The sequence below is a fragment of the Ciona robusta genome, chromosome 1 (genome assembly GCF_009617815.1).
Source record: "Ciona robusta chromosome 1, ASM961781v2".
Taxonomy (NCBI): Eukaryota; Metazoa; Chordata; class Ascidiacea; order Phlebobranchia; family Cionidae; genus Ciona; species Ciona robusta.
In genome coordinates, this window is record NC_143235.1 from 9,077,097 (window position 1) to 9,099,087 (window position 21,991).

Sequence of the window (21,991 nt, forward strand, 5' to 3'; positions counted from 1 at the left end):
AGAGCTTTTGACGCAGACCATTCGTCTCGCGGCGACGAGGAGAAAGCATTCGCTGCACTTGGCCTCAGAGAGAAACCCACAGCTGATACCTCATCGTTAAATTTCGAGCACCCAAAACCGCACTCTGCTGGAGCGATTTGAAGAAGGGCGGTTTAAACCGGTTTGACCCAGCTTTCCTATCCAATATCTATGCGCACGAAAGAACAACACTAAATTATGAGGAAAGAGGAACTACTGTACTCCCGCCGCAGCTTTTAACGTAATTATAGAAGCACCGCCGGGATGGCTTCCCAAGACAACATAAACCCGTGTTGTTTGTTACGTTCAATAGAGAAACGTCGTAAAAAGTAAAATCAATCTCGAACAGACTGTGGATCGATGGCAAACGAACATATAGCTTTATGTTCTTAAAATATCAAACGTCAACCGGGTGGCTTGCTCAAGCAAGCACGAACCCCACATGTTTCGCTTTTTGTGCGTTTGAACGAAAATCAATAAGGACCTATATATAATGGTCTATTTGGTAAATTTGTCGCGTGTTTGTGTTGAGAGATAGTAGTCCGACTTTAAGCGTTTAACGTGTATACTGTCCACGCATTTCCAGGTATAATGATGGCATTCACGGTTGTTATGGTTTAATGCTATAGCAGTCAACGTTCAACATAGGTTTGGTAAACACGAGAAAATTGTCAATCAATTGAACGTATTTACCCTTTATCGATTAGGATTCCATACGACAAAGCATGCTTCATTACATATGAAATATAGGTCAAATTAAATAAAAATTATATGGAATGTAGAATACACCATTTCCAGTGTGTAATACCAATTTTTGACTGGAAAGGCTGAAGACGTGCAGTTGCGCAACAGGACCAAGCTGTGATCAGCTGATAGCAGCATGTGAAAAACACATGAATAATGAATGGGCGATCTGTCATGAGGTCGCTTCCGGGAGATCCAAAAACAGCTGATGCCTATGACAGGCGTGCATGGGAGGCCAATTGCTTTCTGCATTCTGCACCACACAGCCCGCACAAATTAGATGTTTGAGTAATTTGATAATTCGGTAATTTCATGCCACACAAGGTTGACTAATGCGGCGTATACGTTGGTGCGAGTTATGTAGAAGCTGTATATGAATTAGTTGTCACTGTAATACTTGGAATATTAAATAAGCACATATTTAAAAAAAATAACGAGACACGTCATGTTGCACAAACATATGACGCACTGCAAAATCTGCAGTATATGGTCACATGAAGAAAATACAAACAGTCCACCGTAATACTTGCCACTGTCCACAAACATCCGGTACGTAAATGTATACGTTACTTTGCACAAATAAAGAGATAGGGCTGACCAATGCATGAGTCTTGCGAAAATTTTCCACTCATCAGAACCTATATGACTCTATGACATGTTGTTTTGTTTTTGTTACAGCATAGCATGTATTTGTTATGACGTATAACAAGTAGCCGGTCGAGACTAAACTGTCAGATTCAAAGAACACGCATGCATTGCTTAGCTGTGACATTTTACATGCCAATGACATGTTATTGCAATCTTACATGACGTGTGCATGACAGTACCGGTGTTTTATTATTACAACGATATATCAGAAAAGCGGCAACTAAAGACAACGTGGTTTTGGTATTAGCAGAACTGGATTAGTCATTAAGCAATTACGTCATACGCCGGCCGGCACAAACGCGATTGGACAAATTATCATCACATGTTATGCGGTAATGCAAGATGGCGGCGCACGTGTAGGAGTGAATGTGCTGCGCTTCAGCAGCGTCACAACATGACCAACACAACAACAAACCTTTCAATATTAACAACAACTGTGTGTGTATTTTCACAAAGAGTGAAAATTTCCGCTACGTAGTTGAATACGTATCAGTGACTAAAGACTTTAAAAACAAAACATAATGTATCGAAAAGGTGATGCATGCCGTTCATTGCGTAATGTTCCTTGTCAAGGGAAAAAAACGCAACGTAGTCGAGGAACACTATCTATACCCAAATATGTTCCTTGGTGAGTGAACAAACGGAACGGGAAGGGAGGCGGGAAAACACCGAGGTGAAGTCGCGTGGGAAGCCCCCGGTGTATATTATGACGGATACCACAGCTTTCGTTGAAAACTGCGCAACCCCGAACAAATTTGGCTGCACACGTTATCCTATACGTCAAAATATTTTACACAAAAACCTGTTAAATTGTCAAGTTATTGACTGCGGGCATTGGAGCGCGCATTAATTCGGGCGTAGTTATGTCGTGCATACATACGTGGTAATTTGATGGTAAATGACGTATTAACGGTAAGTAATTGTCGCCGTGAGCTATGGCCAACATGATGTAAGGGTCACGCCATAAACTGACGAAAAAGCGACAATATAGTTGACACGAAGTGAACCCGTATGACGTAATGTCTGGAAAGCAAGTTGCGCACCAGCGACAAAAATGCGACCCCAGGTAGGAGGTGGAATCTAAGAAGGGTGTAATATAATTTTTGTTTTCCTGTTGTTATGTGATCTGAAATAATAAATAGCTTAATATAAAAATAAGAGAAAAAGGCAAAAGCCTTTTTGCGATAACACAATGTTACGAGCGTGCGAATTCTAAAAATACTGGCGTCTACCCACAACAGCAGACATAACACCCATGGTTGAAATACAGGGAGAAACCTAGGTCTCACAGGAGAGCAAAACATGTCCGAGATGCGTTAACTACCGTCTTATCGCAAATGTTGTTCGCGGCGACAGGAGTAACATGGACTAAGACGGTCGTAAAAAAATTCCTTGGGAGTGGCTATCAAACGCTGCTTCGTGGAATACAAGTACTACCACTGTTTACAAGTAGGTCGACCAGGTTGAATGCTGGTGGTTGGAATTCGTTATCGCGCGAATGCTGGTTTGAAGCAGCAACTTTTACCAACGGTTCATGGGAATATTAGGTTTATCAGACGACTCCCGTTGCCGTCGCCAATACGAGCAAAACAAAGGGTTAAACGTCTCCCAACAAGAAATCCCCATAATCCATAAAAAGTAAGGTTTCAACACATTGCATTGCTTTGATAGCACGATTAAAGCACACGCGTTACCAAAACAAAGCGGGATTTCGATGACGTGAGGCGAAATGATGTTAGGTTATGCAACATTGTTGTTTGTGGAGAGTTTGTTACATGCTGTCACCGTACACAGTTTGCAATATTATTAATTTAAATTTAAACCACTACATATGTTCGCTGTGGAAAAGTAGAGAACTTTGAATAGTAAAGGACAACTAAATAAATTAGCACTAAACAACAAAAACGCGTAGTTTTTTCTAAACGATGAACGCCTACAGTGATATAAAAGTTACACCAAGACGATGTACACCCCAACAAGATTGTTTTGACACGATATAAGCTGATGAAATATTTCATACTGATAATACCGGAGCCACGTGGTTATCATACGACGAAACTTCAGAAGAAATGAGGAAGTTATTGTCACGAGGATGATGTAATGTTGGTTGGCGTATCGCTCGTATAAGCTGGGACAATGAAAATATTTTGTGATCTAAATTTAAGGTAATCGGCCTTAAGTCAACTCTGGCCCACACCCCGGGTGTAGGACCACGCCCAAATACAATCATGGCCTGCCATGCTAGAAGACCCCGCCCTTCAGAATAAAATATAAATCTTTCGCAATGATATATGTTGGGTTTGTTTAAAATTTATAGGCACGTGCACGTCGACCGTAGCCGTAACCACACTTTGACGTTATATTTCAATGACTCCAACGAACGTGGAAGTTGTATGTGTTCGGCATCACGTTCGCATATTAAATCGACTAAGTCACGTATACAGCAGCAAACCAAACATTTCACAACTGATAAGTTTATGTCACAACGAGTGTGATCATGCATAAATGCACGTGTCAGATTTTTTTGCGTGAATTCTTTACGTAGCTTGATTGTCAGGTGCAAGTTTGGTTGCTATTTTAACACTGTCGGATTTCCAATGCTAATCAATGGTGACGTCGAAGAAGTGTGCAGATGTTAATAGTTCGATCGTGTTTGGCTAAAATTACTGGTGATTATGCAGCTGGTGTACGTTTAATAAAAATGATTGTGGCGTTGAAGCGGACTTTCTATTACTCTTAGTATTGTTACCAAAGAAGAACGAGCTGCTTATAAACAAACGATACAATTAAATTCATGAGGCCGTGGTATATCGACAGTGTTCATTAACTAAGTTAATCATCAGCTTTGATATCGAAGATCGGTTTCCATACAAGCAATTAACCGATTCATAGAAACCATAGGAGCTGTCGGTAACAGTCGTGCTGTCCGATTCCATGGTTCGAAACGGCATAACAAAGTACTTACAAACCTAAGACCAAGCAATTACCCACCGCATATTTAGAAGAAGCGGCCGTTTGTCAACACTGAATACGCTGCATGCCTATATACAGAGGAATCGTTACTTGCAGATTGTAATTAGCTTGTTCTGAATAGGCTGCTGTCGAGCACGTGGTTACAGAAACGCAGTTTGGTTTTCACTTATTAAGCGACACCTTGATTTAACATTAAATCAGACATTCTATACACGAAAATGTGGGACGTTGTATGGTCTGTGCACTTTAAAACTTTTGAGGAAAATTAAACCAGCTAAATAAATTACCCAAATCACTGTTAACGTATATGTTTAAAGCGGTATACTATTAATTTAAGCGTTTGCTTTTGGAAAGCAACCTAGGTCTGCACTCTCCAATAAAGGTTCTTGAGCTTTTAAATATCATTTATAAAAGTAATTACCGCTGACCTATAACGGGTAGTTGGTAAATCCGCTTCACAAATTTCAAAGCCTATAGTTTAAATTTAAATGGCCTACTGCAATTGAGAGCGCAAGAAAGGTTAGCTACCCAACGAGCTTTCCTATAAGGGCAGTTTAAATAAGTACGTATTACGTAATGAGACTAAAGCATGAAGGAGTCTGTCATAATACAGATAATGACGGAACGAAAAATACACGGTTAAGGTTTAAGATATGGCCGAGCTAAAAATACACAAGGTTTGAGGCTGAGCTGGAAACAAGCGCATTGTAGCTATTACCGTTGACCAATCTGGTATCATAGATTCGGAGAGAGCTTTGGTTGTGTGGTGTACGAAATTCTCCGTTCTCAATCTTGCGATTTTCGTGTCTGGTGCAAGTCGGTTTAAAGAAAACAACGAAACGTATCATTATGAACGATCCAGTATACTTAAAATTCTTTGATGGGTCTTGCGATGAGCCACGCGCTAGGATTTCAAGTTTAATTGCCGCGTGACACTGAATAGGTTATGGTCGGGATGTAGCACTTGAGGTGAAACGGTGCAGCGTGATTTAACCACACACTGTGAACAATTGTTACCAAACAGCCCCAACTTAGTTGTAAAAATGATCTTTGTTTTCAGCGAACTGCGGTAAAAGGGCTTACGCGGGGTACTGAACGTGTAAGCGGGGTAAAAACAAAGAAGCGGGGAGCAGCAGCCGATTGTAACGAGATCGGGTTGCACTGCAGCAATGCCGCGTGGGCAACACCCGCTACTATGCTAGTGCTTCACAACAAATAACAATTACAATCGGCTAAGCAATTAGGACACTTGATGGGCACCACGGCATCGGGTTGCAGAACACGCGTAGGCTTGCTCGGACCGGATTAGCTGGGATCACAGCATGCCAGCTAAAAGCAATGTTGATAGTTTTTCTTGCTCCGCTGATACAATTTTGAAGTGGCGATCATCTCTCGCCGCAAGGAGTGGTGATGCTTGATTGGAAACAAGCGGCGTCCGGCTTGGCTACGAGCATTGTGGTGTGTCGTATAATAAGATACCGCCATATGCGCGCCAAGACAGAGCAGCCATAGATCATTCTCCCCATACTTCGCAATTGTTTATTGTGCCGGGTCATCGTTGGCGCCTCAGACATTGAATAGCCACGAGCAAAGCGGATTAATCGAAAGAAACACGGATCGGCTTCATACTAATACACAAAGCTTCAATATATACGGCATTTCCAAGAAACGATTTCTTGGTCGACAAAAACATATACGGAGGTTATATACTAGATGACATGTGAAAAGCAAGTGTGCTCTTTCTGCAACCGGGATTTATAGGATTCTTTGATAATACGCACTTTTAAAAGAGGCATTGTACCAGAGCAATTTTTGACGTGTCATTGCGTAAGTGTTGGTCTACAAAGGCTGTACGCTCTTAATCAAAGACATCGAGATATTCCCAGGGTATAAGTAATGGCCGTGATGCGGCAGAACTCGAGTGTTTACAATTCACCAGATGATGTTTTCGAGATGCCACGCAGTATTGCATTGTCATTGCACTCTGCAGTGATTTGGAATTTCAAAAAATATAGGGCAATAAAAGGAGAGTTTGTGTAAGCTATTCTGTTAACGTTTGCATTCACCACAAGCTGTGGAACACCAACCCGTCTTGGTAACACAAACTGTGCGGAGATAGAATGACGTCGACACACCATAACGATCGCGGATTGAAGTATTGCAATACCATCCATAAGAGCATTAGACGGTAAACTGCGGTTGAGATAAGATCTTGGTACAGACATTTTGCTTCTTTCATAATTGCCCGTTTAGTGCAAGTCAAGTAAACCTTCACCTGTCTTGCGTTCGGTGGTATCGGTCGAGTGGTAACGGAAACAACAGGATGCATTTCAGCTCACTTAAGCTTGGCTTCGAGTGGATGGATTTAGTTACAAAAGAAGCTGCAGCCGTTTGTCGTCGACTTCCATGTTGTACCTACACAAATGGGACCAAGGGGCGCCAAGGCAACCCTGCGGTGTGGAGAAAACAACCCCATTCGTCTTGGTAAAGAGATCTGTGTACCGAGTGCGCAAAAGCAGGCTCTTATCTGCCAAGTTTAAACACGGAAATCTCCGTAAAGTCTACATTTTAAAACGCGTTTTGCGCAGATGCGCTCATGCGGAAATTTCACGCCAATTTGACGTGATACGCTTGCTGCGCATGTTCATTGCCGACTGGGCGAAAGTGACACGGACTGGCAACTTTAGTGACCAGGTAATCGTATAAACTTGGCCTCGTGACTTTGCTCTATATTTTAGAACGGTTAACGACTTTGCGAACTTTTGTTCTAAATTAGATAGGCCTTTCTCACGAGCCGCAACACGGTTATGACGGCAACTGGATTTAAATAAAGCCTGCACAACCTAGCCACAGCCAAATGGGCGCGATTCCAGGACATGCCCAGGAGCGCGTTTTGGTTATTTTCGTCGTGTACGTATGAACTTGACGTCACGATTGTGGAACTTGCATGTGAGAAACTTAGCAGGAACTAAACTTGGTAAAGAGTTTCCCGTACTGATAGCGACAAGCATATTTATTTTGCCTTCAGCAAATATGTAAAGTGTCTTTGTGACTTAATCGCTTTTGCATTCAGCTGTCAAATTGTACGGTTGATATACGGGAAGAAAGCACACCCTGTAGGCATTACAGTACAAATAACGCGCGATATTTTTCTTTGTTAACAACGTGTTTTACCACATTACACTGCGCGGGGGCCGGTTTACCCGAAGTAAACACGAATCCTTTACGCTCGGTAAAGGTTGGCTAGTCTAGCATTACATCACCCAAAAGCAATATTGAATTAGAACGTACGTAATCCAGTAGAGCAACAACCATGGTGCAAACAAACCAGTGTCAAGTGCAAACAATGGAGACTTCCAAGTTTACGTCATACACTGAGTAATGTGCAAATTCAGTGTTACTAGGACATACTGTAGTGCGATGTTGAGATTGTCAGTTACTGATTAATAGTTGCTGTGTAAAGTGTATTTACGTACTACCCCGTAACATGTTCGTTATTTCTTTAGAAGGGCAAGATCAGAACAAAGCAACTGGTGTGTCTGGTGGCGTAGACAAAAAAACGCAACAAAAACAACGTTAAGTTCCTCCCAGACGGAAGCATTAAAAGATGACGTTACAGTATGACCCGGCAGAAGCATAATCATGCGAAACTCTAAAAGCCCCTTACAAGTAACAAATATATTAAAAAAATGATCGCCTTTACTTTTGGGTTGAGTCATATGGCAATTTAAAAAACCGGTTCCAATGTGTGATCATGATTCAACAAGTGAGGTGCAGGTGTGTGTGAAACATGGTTCGTTGGGATAAATTACAATTGATTGAGCGGAGCTTTCCGGAGTGGCAGCTTCTATACCTCCTGGGTTTGCGGCAGGTCGATTAGAATACAAGCGCAGCTGCAATTATTGGGATGCTTGAAAAATGCGCGCATCCGGTTATTTTAATAGGCCAATTGGTAGTTCAGTGCATGGTGTTGGCTGAAGCAGGCCATGACCGGTTAGATTGGGAGATTTTCTCCGTTCAAGCTTCGCGCACGTCACTGCAGTGGGAAAGGAAGTGATTTAAATTGGCGACTCCCAATATTGAACAAAAGCTGACCTTCGAATGCAATTAATCGAACAAGTGGCTGATCTGATACGAATTTGACATTTCATTGAACAAGAATTGCCGCAAATCCAATCCGTGAGAAATGTGTTTAAATGCCATTTGCGGTGGCGGTGTTGGTACAAGGAGAAACACGAATTGACACAAATCCAAAGTTTGAATCTATAACGTTACATGCAGAAGGTAGCATTGACCTACTTTACGCTGCGGTCAACTGACCTAGTTTCGAAAATACAACAACCGTTTAAACAGTTAATAAGGGAGAAATCTATTTTTGTGGTTAAAAACACGTGTTGGCATTCAATGGAGGTAAATAAATAAGTTTTACTACAGCCCGAGCCTTCAGCGAAAAACAAAATTCCTATTCGGTTTCGTGCAAACGATCACAACAAACACAAGTAGCGTGGACAAGAGTAAAAGTTTAATTTGTAAAAGGTAAGGGCGACTAAAATGGACAGTGGCTAGCGTGTTCTCTTATAGCGCGTACTTTTGGGGATTTAAAGGGCGTTTTCAGTTCATTGTTGAGACGGCGAGTCGACACGCTGCTGTGGAAGACAACGATTCGTTGTTCGGACGCGGTCGTGTGGAACACCGTAATATTGACTCAACGACCTAACGCACAAGTAATAAACTCCTGCTGAATGATGAGCAAGAGCTGCACGACCTTATTACTAGGCTACTGGGGACGAACATTTAAACCAAGCAGGATTAGATTATTTGCGAAAACGCTCCTTGGTTCCATTAACGATGGACATTGTAGGGAGTTGCAGCCATGTGAAGCTTAAATTGGATAATCTGCTGTTGTAGCAGAAACAGCAATCCAGACACGATTTTGTTGACGTTTAAGTCACGGGTATCGAGCAAAGTAATACGATACCAACAAGCCGTGCACTTTGTACGAAAATAGAAACAGTTACATAAGCCGCATGCAACAAGGGGGCTGTAGGCTGCTAAAAGCTGGGTTTGCCGAACGTAACAGCACTTTAACCGAGAGAACCGCAACGACCATTTGCCTTCTGCCGGTTATAAGTACGCTATTTATATTAATCTCTATCCCATGGTGCAGCGAAATCCCTCGGGTATTGGAAACAATGTTGTAGCTACGCAAACAGCTACTTTTTGAGCACCTGAAAACTGGTTTTAAAAGCAAATATACATTGTCTGGTTCTTTGAAAAGCTTTCATTATTTGCCATTGGTTTGGGTTAGAGGAAGTATTGTAAATAATGGCAATCAAGTTACGTTAACATACTTATGTCTAAAATATAAATAAACTGAGTTTGGAGATAGAATATGCCTTGAATGAGTCTGCACGAGTGCAGCTTTAGTTATATGCGATGAGGCAATGCATAACAAACGACAAAACTCGACGTCGAGGCAACGATTTCCTTCCTCGTAAATAGATAGCGAAGAGAAGAAGGCAATGTTGTTTTCGACAAGGTGCTACGAACTCACGAGGGTCACGCAAAATGAGAGGACAAAAGACATTTGGCGAAAAAGGGTCCACCAGCACAGTTGCGTTGCGTTTATTTGCTGTGCTTGCTTAATCTGATTACATTCGCGTGCACGAATAAAAAGGCTTTTTCTTGGAAATTTAATGCACCAAAAAAGTCCTAGCGTGATAACGATTTTGACCTATACATGAACAAGAAAACCATAATAACCATGAAAATTGACGGACGTTGCAGAGTTCTACATAACAATACCGCGTTATCGAAAATTGTAAATTATGTGTATGCCCCTCAAGGGGGTCGAACAATACATCGTAGTCATGATGAGAATTTTGATTTTGTTTAAAAACATCACTTCAGATCCAATGTTTCTACAAATGTTATATTCACGCAGGTCCGATTTTTTCATTTGGTTTTACGTTTGGTAAACACTTTTGTGGACCCTGTCACATGTAGCTCCGATAAAAATAACAAAACGATCGGTATTCCATATATTAAAAGTTTGTTTACACTAAACTGGCGTCTAAATCGACAGGGGGGGTCTGGAAGGCCTCAGCGGCATTCTAATGAAAACTTAATAGGTTCACGTTTGGGGCAGGACATGTTTTCAATCGCTGTCGTTCTGTGGAACCAGGGGACTCTGAGAGGAATTTACTAGGTTTCTAGAAGACAGCTGTGACTTAATTCCTCTGTGGTTTTGTATTTGCCAAACTGGTGCGCAGAGCCACAGGAGATCTTCAATAAGAAGATGGCAAGACTAAAACCATTAATTTTCACCACCACTGTCGGGTTCTAGCAACATAATATCCCTTTCTTTGTCGACAAAATGAGCTTTTGGGCAATAACACAGGTAAAACATCTTAAAATTCTTTTAAGGCCATCATCTGTCAAGTCGGAAAAGTCATTTTCCACTTAACTGGCCTCAGGCTAACACGGTACATGCAAACGAACCATCGTAGGTAATCTACATCATGTTCACGACCTTTTCAACCGAACGTTTGTATTATAAACGCGCGTTAACCTCTATTGTTTGTTGTGACCAATATAGCGCACCTTGCGAAGAAAACCAGAGTGGGTCGAAAGGTATGGCGTAAGGTGTTTTCGGTAACAGTTGCAGAGAATGCAGCTGACTATTACCGAGAATGAGCCCATTATGTTGTTGTGGAACTGAGGAGAAAAACGCCATCCTTGTCTTAGGACGAGAGCAGAAAAGAAACCAACGTAAACACCATTACTTATTAATCATAGAATTTTAGCGCAAGCGACTTATATTTTCGCATATCCGTCTCTCGACCACATCGTCGCTCAAACGCGAACTCCCAGAAGGCATTCTGGCTCAACAATCACGGTGTTTGTACGCTATAGGCGGGTATGTATGTATACAAAGGTACTGGTCCTGTACTATGCAATAGTCACAGGTGCTTTGCTTTAACCCGACAGTATGACAGCAAATTCATTTAAGGTAACGTACGCTGACACCCAAAACACGGGTTGCACCGGCGCCTTTAAATGGGTTTACATGGGCAAAAACTCACTACGGTTCCAGTGGAACGCCGCCACGCTTTGTGTTCAGACGAACCACAACTTGAAGTAACAGAACCTGACTCTACGACCCGACAACGGAGGCTAGGTCAAGCATGGCAAGAAGCCTAGGCAAAGCATCTCAAGCCCGAAGTAAACAAGACTTGAGTAAAAACAAAGAGAGATAAGTCTTGGAAGCTTCGTTCCTATACGGCAAAACCCCCGTAAACACATTTTTGGGAAAAGGAAGAAATTGGAGACTCCGTATTTACAACTGCGGCCGAAACTCAAGTGTTGCGTAACCAAACGTAGGCAGTCGATTATGAGATGATCAAGTTACGCCTAAAAACATAGGTTCATGGTCGGAACGCAACTTAAACAACAACCTGCACACTATAGTTCATAAAACCTTATTACCTTCAGAAACGGGTGGGCCACTAAACCATCTATAAACGATATTCTAAAACACTTAAAAGGTTGTCGGGAAAATCGATGTGCCTTGGTTTCAAACAAACAGTTTTCGCAGTGGGATCCCGGAACCAACAGTAAATCCGGATTTAACACACGGGGCCGGATAGAGACATTTTAAATACCATAGTTATAAAAGTGGTAAAAGTAAAACTTCACGTATTAAGTTGAAAAATATAAGTAAAAAAGGACACAATTTACTTTTTACATATACTTATCAAGTTTATTTTGTTTTGAAAAACTCTGAAAATGAAAGAGTTTTGAATATGCCACGTCGGATGAATACCAATTTGAAGCGGAACACACAGCTGCGTGACGAATATAGGGCGCTGGTTTCGCTATAACTATTTAAAGAGGGTACGATTTCGAATGTTTAAGCGTTATATCAACATTAATAACGCCACCGTGCGAATTTAAAAACTAATCATTAACTGAGGCAAAAAATGCAGGTCAAAGCTCATGGGCGGGACGCGGGAAAGAACGCTGTTACGTTGTCGGATTGGCCAATGTGCAAACCAGGCCAAGGGGCGTGTGTACACTGTACACCTGAGAAAAGATTGCATAGCGTATATAATCTCGCTTCCTTTTGCACCGCAACATACATATACGCTACCGCACTCCCGGTCATGTGAATGTTCAGAACCGGCATCCGACTCGTGCTTATCATAACGGTGGCGCTAATGTGTTCCGCTACGTAAGAAATTTCTGATTACAACTGCAATGCTGCAAAATCTATTCCACTTCGCGCGCTAGTTTGGTTGCAGCAGTAAACACGTTAACCTAATTTAAATGCAGAATTCAACGAGCTCTTTGCCGCAATCGTTTAAGCCGCGCTTCGGTTCATAGGCTTACGACCTTTGCAAACGCGTGGGTGACGTAAGTGGTCTTGCGCGAGCCCGATATGGCTGGTGATATGACTCATACTGCCCGCTGAATGCGGCGATAATTGACACTGGCTGCGGATCAGATCGGCAGTGAAGTGCTTAAGCGCTTTATACGAGGTATTAAAATATATATTAGTATCGAATCGCATGTAATTTGATCAAAAATGTTGCTTGGCCGCATGGTTTAATCCATTCACGATCTAATACCAATGCACAAACAAGATAATGTCTTTATACTGTGTCATTAAATAGCGATATTATTATCGGATGACAGAAAGTATAATACTGAAAATGTCTGCGCGTCAAGTGAGCACACAGTTTAAATTATACACCCATCGCCTCGCCGTTCTTCATCGACAAAACCCTTGAGGTTTCTTTGTGGTAAAAAGTAATTTTGCTGACACGGCTAAATCGCAAACGAGCACTTCGGCGCAGTTCCTCTTATTGTCAGGGTTGAAGCAAACAAAGAACCGGGTCAGCTGATCGGGCTGCTGTTTTATTCACGATGTAAACACGGTGGCGTGAAACTTCGAGCCAAAAAGAGTGTTTAGACTAATGCTATTCACTAAAGCTATCGCAGATTTTTACGGGAAAGCAACAAAATTCGCTTTACAGGAATCTGCTCGCTTCGACCGCGCACAGGTGCACCTCCATGGCAATATTGACATTGGCAGCTAACGATTTTATACAGTTAAATGAAATCACCACCAGGCTGTAATAACAAACCCATAGCTACCGAGTGCTTGGAAAGTAATTACCCAGCCAAGGGTCCGGGAAGCATTGGTAGAGAGAGTAATCGCTTTTCATTAACTACGTTTAAAACAACAATCGGTGCACGTAGATTCAGTAATAAATACAAATTGACGCTTTCGCTGAAGTGTTCCTTCACTACTAGCTTTAACGACAAGGGACTTGATTTAGACAAATGATTAATGATTTGACCAGCAGCTTTCGGCACACCCCTGCTGGTTTGTTTAGAATGTGCTAATAAACCTAAGGACAAAGTTCGAGCATAAAGTAAACGCTAGGTTCAAATGTCTAAAAATACCCCAACGCAAACAGCAATTTCGAGCCTGCTATCGCAATTTGAAGAGCAGAACAAAGAACATTTTGAAAGATATTGTCATGAAATGTTAAACAGGTCCGTGGGACTCGTGGCTTTTGGTAAATATCGATATTGATATTTCAAAAGAGATCGTTGGCGGTTGCCTGTTTGCTTGCACGCCAAACCAGGTTTCGGCAAATACACTGGGCGGGCATCTATTCAATTTTGGGTGTAACAACTACCATTTGACCAAGAGCGTGGCGGTAATTTCGGCACCCCCACAATTTATGAGTTACACAATGTAAATATTAAAGCACGCAGGACTGAATGTCACCGTTTAATAGTGTTTGTCGTGGACATGTAACGCAACAACTCGCCGTAAATCCCCGCAGTGATCAACAGTTCTGCGGCGAGGGTTGCCATGGCACACTGTCAATGTTAAATATTTAGAGACGGTCCCTTAACGATTCGTGTGAATCGCAGTTGGAAGTCTGCACGACGGTGGTTGCTAACAGTCCCAAACCGACTTGTGTAATCACTCATCCGATTTTCAATCCCTCATTTGCGTCCAAACCATCACGATCACATTTGCGCTATTGTCGTTGAGATGTCGCGACTGAATTCCCCCGACTTTTGCCAAACAGCGGAGCGGGAGCTGCTATTGTATTCCGAGGAGTAAAGTCGCGTTTGGAAAGACGACGACGCGGCGAATTTGTGGCCACGAGAGCCCCGCTTGTCTACGCTTGGGTTGGATAAGGGAAACCGATTAGGTCTGTTTGTAATTAGATCGATGTTGGAAGGTGAATTCCATATTGTTCAGCCCACGCTTGTTGGTTAGTTGTGCTGACGAAGCCAGCGTGGGAGCCTTTAAATAAATCAACAGTTACCTCACTAGACGGGAGAAATGACAGGTTGTGCCCAGTTGGTCCTCATGGAGAGCAATGAGACCATGTGCAAAATGTTCTTGTGTAATGCGGGAAACGAGTGAGGAGAAAACGTGACATGCAGGTGTGCAAAGTCTACAATGTAAATGAATGACAGAAGTTCCGACTGATAATTCTGCTAAACAATAAACAATATCCACTCCCTACACAAAGATCGATCGAGTTATTATTTGCATACAGGCGGAATAAACCAAACACTGACCATTTCGTGGAACCGTTAATAGTGTACTCACGGTGTGCACTTTTTAATGTAATCTCAGTTTAAACAACAAGCAAAGCCAAAGATAAGGAATTATAACGTTATGTCAACGGGAACCGCAGGTTAAGACACAACAAAACGGTAAAGCAAAGGTATCTCGTGCACGACCACCACAGGCTTTCGCATTGGATCGATAGAACTTGAGTTAAAACCGAGAAACTACTTTTGAGTTAAAACCGAGAATGAGTACACGAAATTCCGCTCGCGTTAGGCAATATAAACATTTTCAATGGTAAATAAACCTCGTCCGCTTGCGGTAAAACCTTGCATAACAAGAGAAATAATGAAGAAAGCAGGAGGAACTAATCGGTTCTGCGCAACTGTTTTCACATTTCTGTTTACCGGTATTATGTCCTGACAATGTAAAAACGTCCCTAATTTGATACTCCTTTAAATGGAGTAGATACTGACGTGTTTTTGGACAAAGAGTGTACCGGCAACAACAACGATTATCGTCATCATATCCTCTGTCTTGGAGAAATTTACACCGAAGGTTTGACCCCGATAAATAAAACACTTTCGGTTGTGCCCTTAAAAGACGTAGATCTGGTTTGAAAGACGTAAGTCGCTAATTTTGGACCACTGCAACATCTTTCGTCTCCGTAAGACCGGGTTTCAAGGTAACCATGTAAGTCTAGCCACGACCGTTGTCCGAATCAGAGTTACATAGATACTTGTAACCAGATACATAAAGGAGTTGTGTGTGACTAACAGATGTAATACACAAATGACGTAAACTGAAATCGTGTATGACGCACTCTCTTCATTACATGATTAGAAATGAGGCAAAGGGAGGTTCCACACCGTTCGGTTCTCAATATACGGTTAACGACTGCGTCGTAAACTCGCAATATAGCAGCTTGTGCGTCATAATCGAATCTGTTCCCGAGCGAGTTCGAGTGAAACCACCGCAAATGTGTTTTGCACATGACTGCTACGTATAGTCTGGTAACATGCGTAATACGAAAAGAGACTCACATGATAACCTGCGGTTAAACAACGGGCGCGTTTATAAATATAACTCCGGAAAAACCGCAGTATAAAAGTTTTCGCCAGAATTAGACTTAATAACCCGTTTCATACGTGCAGTGCTAAGAAACTGGTTATTTGAACCAATTTCCTGTTTTGTTGAAGTAATCCTAGGTTTCCATTTAAATAGACGGTGTATTGCCTTGAGAGAAATGGGTCGAACAATTTAATTAGCACCAGATGACGCTCCCTACCCTTTAACTTTAACTGCTGGTCTGTTTTTTTTGGAAATAGATGAGAAAATAAAACACACGTGTTATTTATAGCAACAAACGGATGTTTTAGCACGTTGTTAGCCAGTAGTGTCTACCTATATAGCGAAAAATTGAAAAAAATCTCCGTGGAGAATAACACACACTATAATTACCTTAATATTGTAAAGCAATTGTCCTAGGAAATTAACATGTAGGACAAAAAAATTAGCATGTAGCGCAAAAACGGGGGGTTGGTGGTTGGATTCGCTTTCTTGTTTCAACGTGAAACGAAACGCAAGTAGCTCATGTGCCCGTCTATATTTATTGTATTGTCCTGCGGATACATTACAATATTCACGCCGTCAGCGCGTGTACATTTTGAAAATATGAGTTCAGTTATAGTCTGGAGCACGTGGAAATCTGTGTGATCACGCGTGTGGTGTTTGGAACCAAGCAATAATCTATTGCAGAGCACGTGTGCGAGCGGCGCGGTTCGGGAAATCAGGTTATTGGTAACACGGTACTTTTGAAATGAAACTAAACCATTATGAAACAGGAGACTGGGATATCTGCTTACCCGAGAAATTATGCATTGCCAGCATGTCTGCCAGGGGTTCTCCTTGTGGTATGTGAAACAAAAAAAGACCGGCATACGGTACAATCAAAGAGTTAAAGGTCCGGAATGGCTTATGAATTACATAAACAATGCGCCTTTGTAAAACTGTGTAAATTAGCTTCGGAACAAAACCGACCGCCACCGACTTTGCCCTTTCTCTTAAATGTTTGCGTGTTTAGGTTGGCCAAAGTCCGTGTTTGAGTTGGGCAAAGTGGCTGATAAAACTCCTTCAGACTGATATAGGCTGAGTTGCACAAAGTTGACGCAAAGCAAACTGTTTTGTTGAATTGCTACCTCGGAAAGTCAAGTCCAACATATACGGTTGAAAAAACAAACACCGTTAAAAGCACAATGACATGCGCGATAATTTTATTACAACGGCTTCTGCGGGGGCCGACAAATCGAATTGTTTCTAATTTATAACCGCCTAGGGAGCACAACACAGGCAATTACAATTTAAGTAAATCAGCGACGATTGTCCCTCCATCAGAGCTATTGGACGGATAGCAATTTCATTCTTGTTAAAGTGATTCAAAGTTAATCTTCCCCTTTCGTTTAAAAAGGCAAATAAAACAGCCCAAGTTTTTAGCGGAAATCCGTTCATTACCGGAGAGTCAGAAACAAACCGTTTGTTTACAGAGGTTTTTGGGGTATTCTTTATTGCTACATTGCCAGGTTTGGTAAAACAAGAGTAAAGACTCAATTTTAGTCACAATATTTCATATTCAAATATGTTTTATTTAGGGCATATAAACGTCAAACAAACAACCTTTTTTTCGTGCATACATCGACTCCAACTCGAAACAGAGCAATATTGTCGTTAATGAAAAACAAGGGTTCAATAAATGATTTACGCCACGGAAAACAGAGACGAAGACTTCCCTTGTGAACCCTTTAGGGTCATCAAGGGGAAAACGTATGCTGGTTGATGTGAATATCGTTGTTTACAGACCACTCATAAACAGGGCACATGCGTCATACGTATGTAATCAAGGATCATATTAGTGTCACTTGCCACACGGTGCTGTTGTTTCACCAATCAGCCGTTGAATGAAAAGCACTTGGATGATAAAAGTAATGAGAAATTAAGGTGGATTAAAAGAAGGTTTGAAACAACAGTTAAAAGACTATACGTTGCAAATTAAGCCTTACGTCATGCTATTATATAATAAGGACTACTAACAATACAGGGTGCTCGTACAATTGAAGTGGTGACGCAGGCACGCTTGAAGGGGCTCACCAATAACAAGAAACAGTAATGACGCCAATCTGAGTCACATGAAATGGCGTATGAAATATAAGCATTTCACAAGCATACACAATTATGCAAGCGGGCAAAACAACCAATTGCCCTCCGTTGATATGTGTTTACCCATAAAACGATCCCGAAATTAACATTCGTGAACGTTTTGTCGGTAAACATAGCTTTAGTTACACGGACACTCAGCAAATTGGTCAACAATGATCTAACGCTCAAACCTAGGTCAACGACCACGTATATTGATGGCGTGATGTTTGGTTGGGATCAGTTATATAACATCCAGCGCTGACCTTTTGCAACGCCGAGCCCTTCGCTGAGAGCTGCTCTATACAAAGAAACCCGTTGAGCACGTGAATAGAGGGAAAGACGGGGCCGGTGCAAGTTAATTATTAATAAGCCGGTATCAGCTGTTCTCTATTTTCGTTAGCCGAAGCCTCGCTAATGTCGCACGGGACAATCGAAAACCAGTGGATTGAATTTTTAATTTAAACCCGACGACCCTGGTAACTTGAAGCAAATTGGGTTTGCGGGTGATAAAAAATGGGAAACGACCTCGGAGGCTCCGCTGTGCTAACAGATATGCGTATTTGTGGTTGGCACCAGGATTGCGTAGACATGTGCGAATAGTCAATGCTTCAGTATCGTGTTACGGAATACGGGTCTCAAGTAATAAAACAATCTGACGCTTTGTACCTGAAGCTTTGAAGTCAGATTCGTCCCATTCACCCGAATTGGACACAAAGGAAAGACTTCTCAGGTTGCTGGCTTGTGACGTAACACAGACAACACGTGACCATGTCGCCGTGAGAACTGAGTTCTATTTAAAAACCCACAGCTTTAAACATTTCATGATTTGGTATAATAAAAACAGGAGTCCCGACCTTTCATGACAACCACACTTGGGTAAAACACATTTGACAAAAACCATGACTACATAACGTCGAACTGAAACGCAGTTGAACTCTGCGGTTTTACAACTTACCGGTTAAGGGAAGGTTAAGTAGAACATACAAGAGTGACACGGTACTCAAGTACACGACATTGCCTGAAAACTACTTTAGAAATACGGGAAAAAAGCCGGTAGGAAAATCGAACTTCTTACCCCAGACGTTTCGGGCATGAAACCCCCGCGGTAGAGTTCGTGTAATGAACCTGAACAGCTGTGAAAAGTGCAACATACAGCAGTTACAGCTTATTCGCGGGGAACTCCAAGCCAAGCGTTTTGATGAACGCAAGGTCCCCATTGCGCGGCGAAATCGACGTCACAGAGGGCACTCAAACGACAAGCAAGTAGTACGTGATTGGATTTATTGAAGGGGTAACGAGCAATCGAGAAGCATTACAGAACGAAGAGCACTTGGTGCGGTTGGATGACTCTTTCGTCATCGCTTTTGCAAACAAAGGGAGGGGGTAATTTTTTAAAACGTGCTCCAACGACTTAACATTTATGTTCAATAATTACTGCGCACCGCAGGACCATACAACAAAAACAATAATCGAAGTTGAGAAATTGTTATCTTTCATGCTATAGATAGTGTTTAGACATATATACGACAAAATTGGTCATTTTTGAAATTTTAAGCTAAGGTTTTTATGAATAAGTAAGGACGTGTCCTACTCAATACAGGGTAAGGATTGCTGGAAGTACATCAGTCACATAACTGCGAAAAGTCATGAAATGGGAATAGAAAATTAACGTACTGCTATTGGGAGGAAGTCGGTCTTTAGGCACCCGCTAGCGGCCATTTGTAATTTAAACATGGTACATTATCACGAATTTGCTTCCAATATTAAGAGTTCGCTTTCAATTAACAATAGAGAAATACTACAGTAGAGCAAAGGACACTTTTACGTAATACTGTGTAAACTGATCTAGCTATTTTCGACGCACGTGCCATCTGCTCTGCACTTCAAATGAATATAGGAAACACGTGAGCAGAGCCAGCCAACCAGATTGCGGTCAACAGGAACAATATAGAGAAGCTTCGAACCAGCATGTCATGTAAACATGAAAGCGAAAATCCCCAGTGCCTGATTTTGGGAAAATTGACATACATTTCTGGGAAACATTTACGCTGTGACTGCTCGCTAATTAGCTAATAAGAAAAACGCATTGAGATACTACGAAGGTTTGAAGGGAGTATGTAAAGGGACGAATTTAATGGTCTTTTCCGCTGAATTAACAAAAAATATTCAATGTGGTTTGGGTCAGCTGAGTACGGTGGCGTGAGCTCGGTTCGAGTGATGAAACATCGGCATGAATACACTATTCATTTGGGCAGCGGGACTGTGATGATCAAGCAGTTAAAAGGATGCACTGGACGGGTTATAAAACGAACGCAGGAAATGGGCCTGAACCAATGCCGCGTTCAGCATAACATGGGTGCAGGATTTTGCAGCGGTGTCACAGCAAAAAGAGCAAAGCGGCACTGTTACGAGTGGTGTTCGTGGAATAATAGGCTGCAAACTCACATATAATATGCTGCGAATGCATATATAATAGGCTACAATTTACAAACTCATATAGGTCCGTTTCAAGAGTCTGAAAGACTTGGCAAAGGCTTTGAAACACGAGGTTTAGAAACCCCACAAAGGGCACAACACAATGCAATAATCGAGCTACTCATTTGCGCAGAATTATGGAGTTCAGGCAGCACGCTCGATCGCCCTACAAAACAAAATTTGAAAGCGGAAAACACGTGACGGGTGGCGTGATGGTCGAGTGTTTGAACACAATCGATTGAATTACACAAGTGTCTAAATATTAAATACCAAATTACAAATCAAACTCCACAAAAAAGATTAACCAAGTGCTGCTGATAAAGCATGAAACTTAAATTGTTAAATGCATTGCCTGAAGAAATAATTAGAATGTTATACCTAGCACGATTTATTAAATATGTATTAGATTATTGTTAACGAACAGTTTAAAGGTAAACTGTATCTGTATGCGGAAAACGTTACTGCTTACGCACAATAACAAACCGTCTCTTTAGCCCAGTTAAAAGATCATTTTTACTTAACAGCGCCATCTAGCGAACGAGTTTGGAGAATATTTAAACCACATGCTAACGTGCGCGGTATAAGAGTTCAAAAATAAACACAGATCCTTTTAACCCAATTATTCCCATTTCCATTGCCACTACAAATGAAAAAATATAAGAAAACTTAACCTGTGGAATCTAAAAGTATTTTTTTATTGTGATTACAAAATAAATCTCGTTAAACACTGTTTACTCACCACTTACTGATTTTTATGATAGGAGCTTCTATCTTCACATGAATAATGCAGATTTCAACTCGAACCTGCAGTTAAATGTACGAATTGTCAATAACATATAAAAATTAAGCCAAGCTTAACTAGAAAGTAAACATGTGGAATTTTTAGGTTAACACCCTGACTCGATATAATGTCTTTCCTGCACAACATGACACTTATGTATTATTATGTTAAAGGTAACATACCTATACAATATAGTATTATAAGTCAACCAAGGTTGGTTGCACATCAGGAGTAATTACTTCTACAATGGTAGCACATCAAGCTTATAATTCAGTATTCTTATAATCAAGTAATATTTTGAACTCAATGCTGCCACCATTCTGGGGGTGTGGCATTGGTCCGCACACTTAGCAAATACTTTAACACAGTAATAGAGATCAAACTTTAAAATGGAGGGAAGGCTGGAATAGTTAGACACCCATTTTTTATGAAACAAATCTAATTTATTGGTGCTTTGGTGGTAATGTTAAAATACAGAGTAAAATTCCAGAAAAAGCCTGCCTACTCCACCACCACAAGTTTGTCGCCTATGAACCCAGAAATCTCTGCTCTAT

General features: G+C 41.4%; 1 protein-coding gene and 1 long non-coding RNA gene across 2 annotated transcripts in view; one reads left to right on the forward strand and one right to left on the reverse strand.

Annotated features, from left to right (window-relative positions):
* Positions 1-21,991, reverse strand: part of LOC149742821 (uncharacterized) — a 29,867-nt gene that overhangs the window by 7,572 nt on the left and 304 nt on the right. Inside the window, exon 2 of the mRNA XM_089893756.1 lies at positions 21,396-21,460. The gene's annotated coding sequence lies outside the window, so the exon portion shown is untranslated. The remainder of the gene's footprint in view (positions 1-21,395; positions 21,461-21,991) is intronic.
* Positions 2,361-16,041, forward strand: LOC149742822 (uncharacterized). Its single transcript, XR_016387328.1, has 2 exons — positions 2,361-7,360; positions 7,890-16,041. It is a non-coding gene; the product is annotated as an uncharacterized LOC149742822 (long non-coding RNA).